Raw genomic sequence first — 15,365 nt, 5'->3', positions numbered from 1 at the left:
CTCAAATGAATGAAATATTTACTGTAGGTGTTCTAATATGCCTCAGAAAGTATCTGAGTGTGAATTTGTTAATCTGTTTGGTAATGCAGATATTTCCTGTTCTTTTTTGTTGTTGTTGTTCCATATTTCCATGTTTAAATTTGAATTTTTACATTTTTACTACTGTTAATTTAAGTGCAATTTGTTCAGTGGTTAAAATGGGGTTGTCAGTAAAGAAACTTTAAAAACAGCCTCATTCATGTAACTGCCTAAGTAAAAACTACATTTGTGTTCTATGTTCATACATTTTTTTAAAAGATTTATTATTTTTATTTATTTGAAAGACAGAGTTACAGAGAGAAGGAGAGGCAGAGAGAGAGAGAGAGAGAGAGAGAGAGGTCTTCCATCTGCTGGTTCACTCCCCAAATGGCTGCAATGGCCGGAGCTGCACCGATACAAATCCAGGAGCCAGGAGCTTCTTTTGGGTCTCCCACGTTGGTGCAGGGATCCAAGGACTTGAGCCATCTTCTACTGCTTTCCCAGGCCATAGCAGAGAGCTGGATCAGAAGTGGAGCTGCTGGGACGTGAATCAGCACCCATATGGGATGCAGGCACTGCAGGTGGCAGCTTTAATGGCTATGCCACAGCGCCGGCCCCAGCTCTAAAGCTAAAATCTCTTATGAATGTTGATGCAAAAATCTTCAAGAAAATACGAACAACTTGAATTCAGCAGCATATTACAATTTTTATATACCATGACTAAGTGATATTCAGTCCGCAGTGCAAGGATGGTTCAACATAAAAGTAAAATGGGCCTTCACTGTGGCACAACAAGTTAAGACTCCACCTGCAACACTGGCACCCCATATCAGAGCACTGGTTCCAGTCCTGGCTGCTCTACCTCCTAACCAGCTATTTGTTAACGCTCCTTGGAAAGCAGCAGAAGATGACCCAAATAATTGGGTCCCTGCGGCCCACATGGGAGACCTGGATGGAGTCCCAGGCCCATGGCTTCAGCCTGGCCCAGCCCTGGCCATTGTGGCTATTTGGGTAGTGAACCAGCATGTGGAAGAGCTCTTTCTCTCTCTGTCTCTTCCTCTCTCTCTGTCACCCTGCTTTTCAAATAAATAAAGTAAGTCTTTTTAAAATTTTTTAAAAGGAATTGAATCAATGCAGGGCCAGCATTGTTGTGCCACAGGTTAAGTCACTGTTTGCAATACTGGCAACCCAATTTGGAGTACTATTTTGAGTCCTGGTTGCTCCACTTCCAACCCAGCTTCCGAGAAAGGAAGTGGAAAATAGCCCAAGTGATTAGGCTGCTGCCACCCATATGGGAGACCAACCTTGTCCTTTTCGACAATTTTGGGAGTGAACCAGTGAGTGGCAGATCTCTCTCTCTCTCTTTCCCCCACCCATATCACACTGCAAATAAATAAATATTTTTAAAAATGAGTTTTGTTTTTATATACTAAGAGTGAACAATCTGAGAAGGAAATTTAAGAAGACAATTGCATTTACAATACTATCAAGGAGAATAGGGTGTGGATATTCCGTCCAGTGTTTAAGACACTGCTCAGGATGCCCCTATTCTATACCAGAGCTCCTGGTCAGTCGTGGCTTCTGTTTCTGATCCAGTTTTCTGCTAATGTGCACCCTGCGTGGCAGCAAGTGATGACTCAAATACTTGGATCCCTACCACTTATGTGGGAGCTCTGGATTGAGACTGGGGCTCCTGGCTTCAGCTTGGCCTATCCCTGGCTGTTGTAGGTATCTGGGGAGTGAACCAATGGGTGGGAGATATCTCAGTCTGTCTCTCTCTCTCAATCTCTCCTCCACCCCGCTCTGTCCCTCTGCCTTTCAGAGAAAATCAAAAATTTAAAAATTTTCTAAAGAATCAAATAGGGATAAACTTAAACAAGGAGGTGGAATACTTCTAAACTGAAAACTACAAAACTCTAGTAGCGGCTTAACCTGCGCTGCCATAATGCTGGCCCCACTTGAGAGCTTTTTAAAAATCTAGATATACGGGCTCCAAGAGATTCTGGCTCAGGCATTTGGGGGTGGAGTTTAGTAGTTTGTATTTTAAATCTCAGGGGATTCGGAGGCAAAGGCAGGTTGGAGACCTCCTGGCCAAGGGATTCAAACATCAGAGACGAGGTGGTGTAGAGCTTGACAACTCAAACTGTGGACCATAGACTAGCAGCAATGGTATTACCTAGAAGCCTTTGAGGACCAAAGAACCACACGCCTTCTCAGGCCTGCTGAATCAGAACCTGCATTTCCAAAAGCGTCCAGCTATTTCTGTGCACCTTCAAGTTTGAGAAGCAGTGTATGAGCTCATCTTTAAGGTCTCTTCTAAGCCTGAGAAATGAGGATCCTATGACCTTTTGTTTCTGTATCTGGTAGGTGTGTTAGTTAATGATAACTAAATAGAAACCACAACACTGGGGGAATGTTTCCAATGGCTTTGGTTCAACTCTCGGATGTAGGTGTCAAATGAACGCTTTGCAGGGAAACAAAGAGAACCCTGCTCACCGTAAGAAGTGCCAAGTTTGCTCTAACTGCCACTTAAAACCTAGACTTTTACTCTAGGAATGAGGCCAGTCACAACTACCTACAACAGCTTCTCACACTTTAGCCTGCAGGAGAATTGACTGGAGGGCTTGTTAAACTACCGATTGCTGAGCCCCGAAGTCCAGGGTTTCCAGTTCAATAGATCTTGGATGGGGCCCCACAACTGGCGTTTCTAAGAAGCTTCCAGGTGTTGCTGGCACTGCTGATCTAGGAACAACATTTTTGGAATCCTTCGCCCAGGCTGAAAGGCTTCAGTCCACGGGAGAACTTCATCAGCTCAGCTGTCTCTTCCAGGCTGACAATGGTCTGGCTGCAGTTTCACTTGCTTGCGTGGACATTTGCTGAGGTTTCCAGCATAGCATTTCAGCCTGTCAGTGGCTGTGACCCATGGATGTGAAAAGCTTCATGTGTCAGCCCAGGATTTGCTGTGTCGGCTGGGATTGGCTGAGTCCTGCTCAATGAATGGGGAACTCGGCTGTTTTTCTGGATTTACCAGATCAATCGCAGTATTCAGGGTTGAGCACCCTACCCCTGCCCAGGCTTTTATAGCTTTTATGCACATAACATTTCCAAAGGGAGTTATTAAATTGAATCCCCTTATCATCGCAGGTGAACTTGGCCTTTATTCCATATTACCCTGCCGAAAGCCACATCATCACAAGCATTCCTGGTCTTTCATACTGTGTGGTTTCAGAGTCCCTAGCCTTTCCCTTTGATAAAAACTTGGCTTGTAGAGGGAAGTTGCTTTCCTTGGGATTATCGCAGAAACAGGCCAATCTCTGGGAACATCTATCTGAAATGTGATTTTAAATTTTAGCATTGCCTTGAGCAGGTCTCCTTCCCCAATGCCTTATTGAGGTGAGTCTTCTGAATTGCTCTCTGCCCATCTGTACTAGAAGCTTGTACTGATGCTACTCTAGTTGGTTCTAAGCAACCTTCTCAAGGTGAAACTGGGCAAAGAACACGGCCAGTTATAGTTATGGTCAGGTCTATAAATGACAGGGGTGTGCTGCTATATACAAACTGGATCATGCAGTGCCTCTAAAAAGCAGAGGTTTTGGAAGTTTGGAACAAGGTAAGTGGCGGATTTTACTCTGGTAAGGACCTTGTCAAAATTCCTTGGGTTCATGATTTGGACAGGGCTCATGTAATGGTTTACGTGGTCTTAGCTGGATTCTCGTTGAGACTATGGTCAGCTGATGGATCAGCTGTGCACCAGTTGATCTAAGAGAACTGGCCGCAGCTGCAAAGGCACAGCCCTGTTCTATGGTCTCTCAGCCTGCAGCCATTGAATCTGGGCTGGTTCGCGTGGCACCTGGGCAGGGTTCCAAGCGCAGGAGGAGAAATGTACAGGGCACCGGACTGGCACATGCTGTCCCTTCTGCCAAAGCAAGGCACAAGACCAGCTCAGATTCAAGGGGATGGAATAGACTCTTCCTTTTAGTGGGAGGGGCTGAAAAGTCTCATTACAAAGGGGCTGGATAGAGGGAAGAAAGAAGGATTGTGGCCATTTTTGCAATAAACTGCAAAAAGCCACCTCGGGGCCCTTGGACATGCTGGTATCCCTTCCTAGAACTCTTTTCTACATGCTTCTCATGGGTAGTCCTTCTCATCTTTCAGATCACAGCATGATCACCACCTTTTCTGAGAGGTCTTCTGTTGCTCTGTGGGAGCTCGAGGTCCGAGAGGGCTTGCACACAATGTTTACCTACCTCAAAGCAATTACCCAATAGTGGCAGGTAGGTCAGTGTGTGCTCAAAGCAGTCGGGCGTGCTCCCCTGTGTTTCACAAGGCTATCAACACAGGACACAAGCCTCTGGCTTACCTTTGCCCTCACATCCAGATTCTACTGAAGATGTTTAGCTTGGGGGTGAAGAGGGAAGCTCCCTGGGCACGAGAATGCTCATTCTTATGGGGGAAGGGCAGCATTACAAGCCTTCTGCACATCTTCCCATCAGCATGTCTTGTTATTCTCTACCTAGATCCCCCCTTTTCTTCCTTCATGTCCTTTCCTCATTTTGTAATTGTTTTGTTTCTGTACTGATTGGTTTATTTCAATTGCATCATTGGAACAAAAGTAAAGGAATAAGAGTGTCTCTTTTCAGGGCCAGTGCTGTGGCATAGTAGGCTAAGCCTCCATCTGCAGTGCCAGCATCCTATGTGGGCAATGGTTTGTGTCCCAGCTGCTCCTCTTCCGATCCAGCTCTCTGCTGTGGCCTGGGAAAGCAGTAGAAGATGGCCCAAGTCCTTGGGCCCCTGCACCCGCATGGGAGACCCAGAAGAAGCTACTGGATCCTGGCTTCAGATTGGCCCAGCTCTGGCTGTTGTGGCCATTTGAGGAGTGAACCAGTAGATGGAAGACCTTTCTCTCTGTCTCTCCCTCTCTCTGTCTGTAACTCTACCTCTCAAATAAATAAATTTTTTTAAAAAAGAGTGTGTCTTTTCTTAATCATTGTATCAGCAGTATTTAGCATAGTGCCTAACACATAGTAGGCCCTCAATAAATATATATTCAAAGAACAAATCAAATGAAAGATGAAGATGTTATAACTTATCTGATTAAGAAAACATTGGGCGCCGGCGCCGCGGCTCACTAGGCTAATCCTCCGCCTTGCGGTGCCAGCACACCGGGTTCTAGTCCTGGTTGGGGCGCCGGATTCTGTCCCGGTTGTCCCTCTTCCAGGCCAGCTCTCTGCTGTGGGCTGGGAGTGCAGTGGAGGATGGCCCAAGTGCTTGGGCCCTGCACCCCATGGGAGACCAGGATAAGTACCTGGCTCCTGCCATCGGATCAGTGCGGTGCACCAGCCACAGCGCACTGGCCGCGGCGGCCATTGGAGAGTGAACCAACGGCAAAAGGAAGACCTTTCTCTCTGTCTCTCTCTCTCACTGTCCACTCTGCCTGTCAAAAGAAAAAGAAAAAAAAGAAAACATTGGGCATTTCAGAAGACAGTAGAAGAGCTGGTCTAGCCTTTGTGATAAGAAGAACATGTGAAGCAATATGCCATGTGTATCTTTTATTCCAGTAATTGGAAATGATGAAATAAAAAAAAACCCTCTGCTGTAATTCAAGCATTGTTATTTTGTGCTTCTTTTTTTTTGTTCGAATTTTTTTTAACTTTTATTTAATGAATATAAATTTCCAAAGTACGATTTATGGATTACAATGGCTTCCCCCACATAACGTCCCTCCCACCCACTACCCTCCCCTTTCCCACTCCCTCTCCCCTTCCATTCACATCAAGATTCATTTTCGATTATCTTAATATACAGAAGATCAGCTTAGTATACATTAAGTAAGGATTTCAACAGTTTGCTCCCACACAGAAACATAAAGTGAAAAATAATAGATGATTTTTTTAAATGATGATGAAATCAGATCAGACCTATTGTCATGTTTAATCCCAGTGAGAGTCAAGTTGGGAGTTGATAATTTCTTTTTTTTTTTTTAACAGAGAATCAGTTTAGTATACATTAAGTAAAGATTTCAACAGTTTGCACCCCCATAGAAACACAAAGTGAAATATACTGTTTGAGTACTCGTTATAGCATTAAATCTCAATACACAGCACATTAAGGACAGAGATCCTACATGAGGAGTAAGTGCACAGTGACTCCTGTTGTTGACTTTACCAATTGACACTCCTGTCTATGGCATCAGTAGTCTCCCTATGCTCCAGTCATGAGTTTCCAAGGCTATGGAAGCCCTCTGAGTTCTCCGATTCTTATCTTGTTTAGACAAGGTCATAGTCAAAGTGGAGGTTCTCTCCTCCCTTCAGAGAAAGGTACCTCCTTCTTTGAAGACCTGTTCTTTCCACTGGGATCTCACTCACAGAGATCTTTTGCCAGAGTGTCTTGGCTTTCCATGCCTGAAATACTCTCATGGGCTTTTCAGCCAGATCCGAATGCCTTTAGGGCTGATTCTGAGGCCAGAGTGCTATTTAGGACATCTGCCATTCTATGAGTCTGCTGAGTATCTCACTTCCCATATTGGATCACTCTCCCCTTTATTTATTCCATCGGTTAGTGTTAGCAGGTACTAGACTTTTTTTATGTGCTCCCTTTGACTCTTAGTCCTTTCATTATGATCAATTGTGAACTGAAATTGATCACTTGGAATAGTGAGATGGCATTGGTACATGCCACCCTGATGGGATTGAATTGGAATGCTCTGGTCTTTCTTTACAGACCAGAGGCAGCAGACGGTTAAATAACATCTTTTGATTAATTAAACACAAAATATAATAACCCTAAAAAAAAAGAGAACAATAAAAAAGGTCCAGTGAGCTTTTACCGCCTGCAGGATGTCCTTAAAATGCTCCTGGTAAAGTGCCCTCTTTCCAAGACGATCTCCAGTACCTGGGATTAAAGCATGTTGGGACTTAAAAAGGACTCTGAAACTCAAGGTGCCTTATTTTGAACCACAAATCAAGGTACGCGGTTTGCCAAAGGACTATTTTTCTACCTCATGGTTGTGTAAGAGCACTAGACATATACAGTTTGAAAAAAACCTTTTAGATCATGGACCATTTTGGATTTCAGATTTTTTTTGGATTAGGGATGCAACTGGTAAAGTCAATATAAATGTTCCAAAATCAGAATAAGTCCAAAATATGAAACATTTCCAGTTGCAAGCATTTTAGATCAGGGATACTCAAACTGTAATAGAAACAGTATTTTTAAAACAAACAACAAATCACCATCACAATAGGAACACACTGCAGAGAAATTAGGATATTTTGTGGGGTAGCTGGAGGAGGCAAGGGGCATGCCTAGTTGTTGCCATGCTTCAAGGCCCACCTAGAGCCTGAAATTTCAGGCTAGAGCTGAAGTGTCCACTTTTCTATTCAACAATTGGCTACTCTACTCTTTTCCTGAGCACCAGCTCTGTTCCCAGCCCGAATTTACTGGGCTGATGGTTCCTACCTGTGCTGATTTTGCTGCCCAGGCAATTTTTGACAATGTCTGATACGTTATTGGTTGCCAAGATACTGCATTACACAGCACATAGGAAAGCACTCACAACAAGAATGAAGTAGGGCCGGTGTTGTGGGTCACTAGGCTAATTCTCCGCTTGCGGCGCTGGCACCCCGAGTTCTAGTCCCGGTTGGGGCGCCAGGGTCTGTCCTGGTTGCTCCTCTTCTGGTCCAGCTCTCTGCTGTGGCCTGGAAGTGCAGTGGAGGATGTCCCAGGTCCTTGGGCCCCGCACCCGCATGGGAGACAGGGAGGAGGCTCCTGGCTTTGGATCCGCGTGTCGCGCCCCCACCGGCCACTTGGGGAGGGTGAACCGATGGAAAAAGGAGGATCTCTCTCTCTCTCTCTCTCTCTCTCTCTCTCACCGTCTAGCTTTGCCTGTCCAAAAAAAAAAAAAAAAAAAAAAAAAAAAAAAAAACCCTAGCCCCAAATGGAAGTGTTACGGTTGAGAAACCTTGCATTAGATTAAAATATCTGGAATAAAGCACCTAAGGGGTTATGGCACAGGGAGATCACAAATTGCTTTTTCTTATCATGAACACATTTGATCCCAGGACCAGACTAAGATAAGCCAAGTGAAGTGCTCAGAGCAGGAAACTGAAGGAGATATTCACCCGGGTGGTACCTCTGAGAGTGAATGCCTCCTTAAATTTTGTGCCCCGAGGGTCTCACTTTCCTCATCCTACCATCGCCTGGAGAAGCAGGTTGAGCAGGCCATAAGGGCTCACCCTGGACACCTCATCAGCTGCTGAGTTGGCAGCCAGAGCCCGAGGAAGACAGGGTCAGGATGAGCCGCATGTAGTCTCTCCAGGTAGTAGCAGCATGTTGCTGAGAGATGTACCAATTAATGGCCAGGCTGACAGCCGAACTTGAAGGCAGAGACTCCGTATGCATTGCATCTCCTGACTACCATATATTAGTCATGCGGAGGGGAGAAGCCAGCGCCGCCACATCCTCCTATACATCATCACTTCCCCATGAGCTTTTTTTTTTTTTTTTTTTGACAGGCAGAGCGGACAGTGAGAGAGAGAGAGACAGAGAGAAAGGTCTTCCTTTGCCGTTGCTTCACCCTCCAATGGCCGCTGCGGCTGGCGCACTGCGCTGATCCGAAGCCAGGAGCCAGGTGCTTATCCTGGTCTCCCATGTGGGTGCAGGGCCCAAGCACTTGGGCCATCCTCCACTGCACTCCCTGGCCACAGCAGAGAGCTGGCCTGGAAGAGGAGCAACTGGGACAGAATCTGGTGTCCCAACCGGGACTAGAACCCGGTGTGCCGGCACCGCAAGGCAGAGGATTAGCCTAGTGAGCCGCGGCACCGGCCCCCATGAGCTTTGACAGTGTACTGGGACCCTTCGGTGGGAAGACCAGCTGCATTCCATAAGGCTGCTGGTGTGTGCAGGCACAGGGCTCGGTAGAAGGAGCAGCTGGAGGCAATCCTCTGTTCTCCTGGGGCCTGGGTCTGCAAGGACCACCACCTTGCTTGCCTTGGGTTTAACCTTGACAAGGTCAGTTTCACGATATGTCACGGTGGGTCAAAAATAAGATTCATTCAAGGTACAACAAACACCAAAATACAGATAATAAAGGGAGACTCCGAAGCAGAGTCAAAATCCTCAGCAGCCAAGTCATGCAGCCGAAAGCAAAAGTGGTGGAAAAGCATTTCTAGAATGGCTGAGTAAGGAGTTCTGAGAACCCACTCCTCCGTGAAAGCAACAAGGACACAGGCAAAAATAATCAGAATCCACTTTTTCTAAACTCGGGAAATTAACCAAAGGCTTATAATAATTTGAGGCTCATTAGTTCAAGAAAAAACAGTCAAATCTCTGTAACAGCAGCAGCAACAGCAAGCTTTAGCGGGATTTTAACTTGCCCTATTCCCATCTCCCCTTCCCCAGCTCCACAGCAGCCATGGAAATCACAAGCTTAACGGTTACCGAAGAGGGAATAAGGGGTTTGAAGCGCCCTAATACCTATCCCCTGAGAATGATCACCATTTCACCTGTCTCACATCCCCCTGAAAAGCGCCCTTCTAAAGGTTTGTCTTTAATCTGACTCATGGCTTGCTCTGTGTGAACAGTCTTATCCCTAGGTCATTGTGGGAGAAAAAAAGGGGGCAATGCTTAGTATCACAGACACCTGAGGTGGTGTTAACAGTTGGGGCTAACAAGAGGCAGATCAAGAAGCTTAAAAGAAAAAAACTGGGGAATGAGATACCTAGCAGCGACTTTGTTCTTAGCACATAAGAAGTCCATTTGCCTGTGCAGGACTGTGCGCATGCCCAGCAAAGACCTGAGAAAGCCCAATCTCTCATCTCTGGCTGACCTTGAGGCTATGTACTTGCAGGAGGTGAAGGCTAAGGCAGAATTGTAACTGCTTACTAGAGCATTGAAGCCTTGTCCCAATACACACAAAGGAGCCTTCAACAAAGGCCCGGAGACTCACTGATTGAAGACCTTAGAGGAAATCTCTGTCTAATCATTAGCTGACCACTAGGCTAAGCAAACACAGACTTCAGTGACCTCACAATAAAGATTACAGACATAACAGAATTAGTTCTGTAAAGTCATTAAACAAACAGCAGAAGCAGCAGCAAGAACAAAGAGAAACAGCAACAGACCCTGTGGGAGGATCTGATTTCCAGAGGAGCCATATTTAAAATTTTAAAACATCCAGTTTTCAACAAAAATTATGAAATACACAAACAGCAAAGTATGGCCCTTAAACATGAAGAAAGAACTAATAAAAGTTCATCAGGTTTCCAGGGAACAAGGTCCATATTGACAAAAATCAGTTGCTTTTCTAAACACTGTAACAAACTGAAAAACACATTCATAAAACAATTCCACTTACAATATCATTAAATAAATAAAATGCATGGAAATAAATTTGACAAATGGGCGTGAGACTTTTACAGGGAAAAATCCAAGACATTTTTGCACGAAATTAAAAAGTCCTTAACAAATGCAAAGACATCCTATACTCATGGGTTAGAACACTTAATATTGTTAAAATTGCAATGCTTCTATAACTGACACACATATTTAAAGTGAAGCCCATCAAAATTCCAGTGGCTTTCTTTGCAGAAACTAACAAGCTGTTTCTACAGAAAAGTATGGTAACTGTAGCCTGTGATAAACGAAATGGAAGGGCTGATTTCCTGGTATGCTTGATTTACGCTATGTATATCTGTTGAAATATTGCACTATACCTTGTAAGATGTACAGGTATTTTATTTTAATCCAAACATTTTTAAAAGTTATTTTTTAAAAAAATTAACTAGCTGGTCCTAAAATCCATATAGAAATGCAAGGGACATTGAACTAACCAATCTTGAAAAGAGAAGAACAAAGTTGAATGACTCACTGTTTCATGATTTCAAAAATTATAAAAAAAAAACTATAGTAATCATGACTATGTGGTACAGGCAAAAGGATAGACATAAAGATTAATGGAAAATAATTTATTCCCATATCTTTATGATCAATTTATTTTTGATAAGAGTGACAAGACAATTCAATGAGAGAAAGAATAGTGTTTTCAATAAATGGTGGTGTAACAGCTATATATCCACATGCAAAAGAATAAGCTTAAGCCCCTTTTTCATACCAGATTTTTTAAAAACACATTTATTTCTTTATTTGAAAGTCAGAGTTACACAGAGAGAGAAGGAGAGGCGCAGAGAGAGAGAGAGAGAGAGAGGTCTTCCATCCGACCGTTCACTCCCCAATTGTCCACAATGGCCAGAGCTGTGCCGGTCTGAAGCCAGGAGCCAGGAGCTTCCTCCAGGACTCCCATGCGGGTTCAGGGGCTCAAGTCTTGGGCATCTTCTACTGCTTTCCCAGACCATAGCAGAGAGCTGGATAGGAAGTGGAGCAGCCGGGTCTCGAACCGACGCCCATATGGGATGCTGGCACTTCAGACCAGGATGTTAACCCAATGAGCCACAGCATTGGCCCCCATACCAGATATTTTTAAAAATTAATTCAAGGAATCGATGTTATGGTACAGTGAGTTAAGCCACTACAGGCAACGCCAGCATCCCATGTTAGAGTCCCAGTTCAAGCACTGGCTGCTCCTCATCCAACCCAGATCTCTGCTAATTCCCTGGGAAAGGAGTAGAAGATAGTCCAAGTGCTTAGGTCCTTACCTCACTCTCTCTCTCTCTCTCCCTCTCTCCTTTTGTCCCTCTCTCCATCTGTAGCTTTGCCTCTCAAATAACTAAGTAAATCTTAATAAAAATAAAAATCTCTCTCTCTCTTTCCTCTCTGACACTTTGCCATTCAAATAAATAAAATAAATCATTAAAAAGCAAAATTTTAAAAATTAACTCAAAATGTATCAAAAACAAAAAAAAAAAACCTCTAAAACTCTTATAGGCAAACATAAAAATAAACCTTCATGACTTTAGGTTAGATGATGCCTTCTTAGATAGGAAACTAAAAACACAATCAATAAAATAGGCTGAGTTGAATTTAATCAAAATTAAAACATTTTTTCTTCAAAGCACAGCAATGAGAGTGAAAAGACAACCCAAGAATATGAGAAAATATTGTTGAATCATATATCTGACTAAGGACTTATGTCTATCATACATCAAGAATTCTTACACTTCAACAAGAGGACAAATAACCCAAGGGACAAAAATATGACTGCAAAATTACAGATGAAAAAGATAAACTAGATAAATGGAACTACATCAAAAATCAAAACCTTTTAGATTGGGCATTGTGGTGTAGCCGGTTAAGCCACCCCTTGAGAAACCTACATTGCGTATCAGTGCCTGGTTGAAATCCTGCCTCTATTTCCCATCCAGCTTTCTGTTAATACATTTTGGAGGCAGCAGAAGATAGCACAAGTACTTGAATCTATTCCACCCACAGATAAGACCCAGATGGAGTTCCAGGCTTCTGGCTTCAGACTGGCCCAGCTCCGGCCATTGCAGCCATTTGGGGAGTGAACCAGTGGAAAGAAGATCTTTGTTTCCTCTCTCTGTAACCCTGCCTTTCAAATAAATTTAAAAAATCTAAAAAAGCTGGAGTGTTGAGTAAAAAAGAAAAAAAACTTAAAATTTTTTATTTATATAAAGGGAACAAAGTTCATGTATTTCATATACACAGTTTTAAAAGCATAATGATGCTTCACACCCAACCCTCACTCTATCGCTCCCTCCTTCACTCCAACCCTCTTCCTTATTTTTCTTTTAAGTTTCACAATGACATACTTTCAATTTGCTTTATAAACACAAGGATCTGGCATTGTGGCACAGCAGGATAAGCTGCCACATGCAACACTGGCATCCCATATGGATGCTGTTTCAAGTCCCAGCTGCTCCACTTCTGATCCAGCTCCCTGCTAATGCTCCTGGGAAGGCAGTGGAACATAGCCCAACCACCTGGGCCCCTGCCACCCACGTGGGAGACCTGGAGTTCCAGGCTCCTGGCTTCAGCCGGGACTTGGGGAGTGAACCAAGAGATGAAAGATTTTTCTCTCTTTGTGTCTCTCCCTCTCTGTAACTCTACCTTTTAAATAAATAATAACATAACTCTTTAAAATGTATTTGTTTAATTTATTTGAGGAGAGAGACAGAGACAGAGAGAAAGAGATCTCATCCATCGAGGTGCCCACAACAGTTAGGTCTAGGCCAAGGCTGATGGAGCCAGAAACTGGGAGCTCAACTCAGGTCTCCCATGTGAGTAGCAGGAACTCAGCAACCTAAGCCATCTGAGCCATCACTATTGCCTCCCAGGGTGTGTGTGCATTTGCAGGAAGGTGGACTCGGGAGCCAGAGCTGGGACTAGAACTCAGACACTCCAATATGGGGCACAGGCATCTCAACCAGCAGCTTAACCGCTAGGCCAAACACCTGCCCTGCACGTAGTCTTTATGTTTTATTTAAGATTTTTATTTATTTTTTTTTATTGAAAGGTGGAGAGATACAGAGGCAGACAGAGAGACAGAGTCAGAGGGAAATGGAGATCTTTGATGCACTGGTTCACTTCATGAATGCCCACAGCAGCCAAGGATAAGCCAGCCTGAAGCGAGGGACCTGGAGCCTAATTCAGGTCTCCTAAGTGGGTCACAGGGTCCCAAGGGCTCGGGCTACCATCTGCTCCCTCCCAGAGGCTGCACTGGCAGGAAGCTGAAATCTGAAACAAAGATAGGCCTGAAACCCAGGCATCGCGATAGGGGAGGGAGGCATCCCAAGTGGGCCTCTTAACCGAAGCACCAAACACTTGGCTCTCACTAAGAGTCTTTAAACGTAACTTTCCATTTTCTCGGAATGCCCCCTGGCACTTGGAAACTCTTGCTCCTTGGCTCTTCCTCTTCCAAACTCCCACACCTTCTTCGCTGCTAGCACAACCACTTGAAGTCCCACACAGTCTCTATTAATAGAAAGAACAAAAACATTTCCCTTTCAAACTTCTCTCCTTCCTACTTTCCCTACCTCAAGCATCCTCCTCTCACCACCCAATACATACTTGACTACGTCCTCATCCTCGGCAGTTCCAGCACGATGGAGTTGCGGCTGCCACAGCCCCAGGCTTTTTCCCGCGAAAAGGACTAGAAAAGTGATTTTTCACTCTTTTTTTGGGGGGGGACATTTTATTTTTTGTTGGTGCCCAGAGGTTTATTATTTTTCTCTCTTTTTAACATTTAATTTTTGAATTAAAATATCTATTTTTTTGAGATTTTCCCTCGTACTTTATATTGTACCGTTTATATAGTAGAGCCTTGGAATTAGTCGCTCCCTCTGTGTGTGTCTCTCTCTCTTTCTCTCTGTGTCTCTGTGTGTGTGTGTGTGTGTGTGTGTTTGTCTCTCATTCTTTCATTGAAGAAAATAAGAAGCGGATGGGGCCGGCACTGTGGCATTAGCGGGTAAAGCCGCCGCCTGCAGTGCCGGCATCCCATAGTCAGGAAAGCACTATAGCCAGAGTTGAGAATTACTGTTTGGAAGAAGAGGGAAACCAAAGTGGCCCAAGCCACTGTTTTCTGGGGCTACTAGAGCCCAGCAATTCTGTATAATAATGCATGACACAAATAGCCTGATAAAACGTAGCACATTTGCTTTTCAAATTGCTCATGGCATCCATGAGTTCTTTTTAGTGGAGGAGAACGTGATGGTAAGGTATCATAGAAATGCAGTGAGTTCTGTCACCTGGTTGCTAGTAGGCTTGAATGAGATCCATTGTGTTTGGGAGAAAAATGTGTGGGGAACAGAAATGGTGTGGAAGCAAAATGCTAACTTGACTATAGGAGTTTATTGATAGAAATCAGGCAAGAGGCCCCACATTGACAAATGTCAGAGAAAAGAGAGACAACAGGGCATGGCATATCTGTTCCTAGGTATGATCTGCATCCTCTTACCTGACTTCAGAGGCTTTTCAAGGGTTGAAGTATTTTCCTCTCAAAAGCTCACCAGGGGCCGTGGGTAAAGCACTGCAGGCCAGCATCCCATATGGGCGCCAGTTCATGTCCTGGCTGCTCCACTTCCCATCCAGCTCCCTGCTAATAGCCTGGGAAAGCAGTAGAAGAGGACCCAAGTGCTTGGGCCCCTGCACCCATTTGGGAGACCCAGATGAAGCTCCTGGCTCCTGACTTTGGATAGGCCCAGCTCTGGCCATTGTGGCCATCTGGGGAATGAACCAACAGATGGAAGATCTCTCTCTGTCTGTCTCTGTCTCTGTCTCTGCCTCTCTCTCTAACTCTGCCTTTCAAATAAATAAATACATCTTTAAAGCAAATCTCCCTCACAGTGGAGGCTACCCTCTTCCTCCCTGCTTCTGTCTTCGTGTGTTTCTCTCTTCTGCTTCTCTCCCTCGCCCTCCTTCTCTCCTGTCATGAC

The sequence above is a fragment of the Oryctolagus cuniculus genome, chromosome X (genome assembly GCF_964237555.1).
Source record: "Oryctolagus cuniculus chromosome X, mOryCun1.1, whole genome shotgun sequence".
Lineage (NCBI taxonomy): Eukaryota > Metazoa > Chordata > Mammalia > Lagomorpha > Leporidae > Oryctolagus > Oryctolagus cuniculus.
This window is presented reverse-complemented; position numbering follows the sequence as displayed.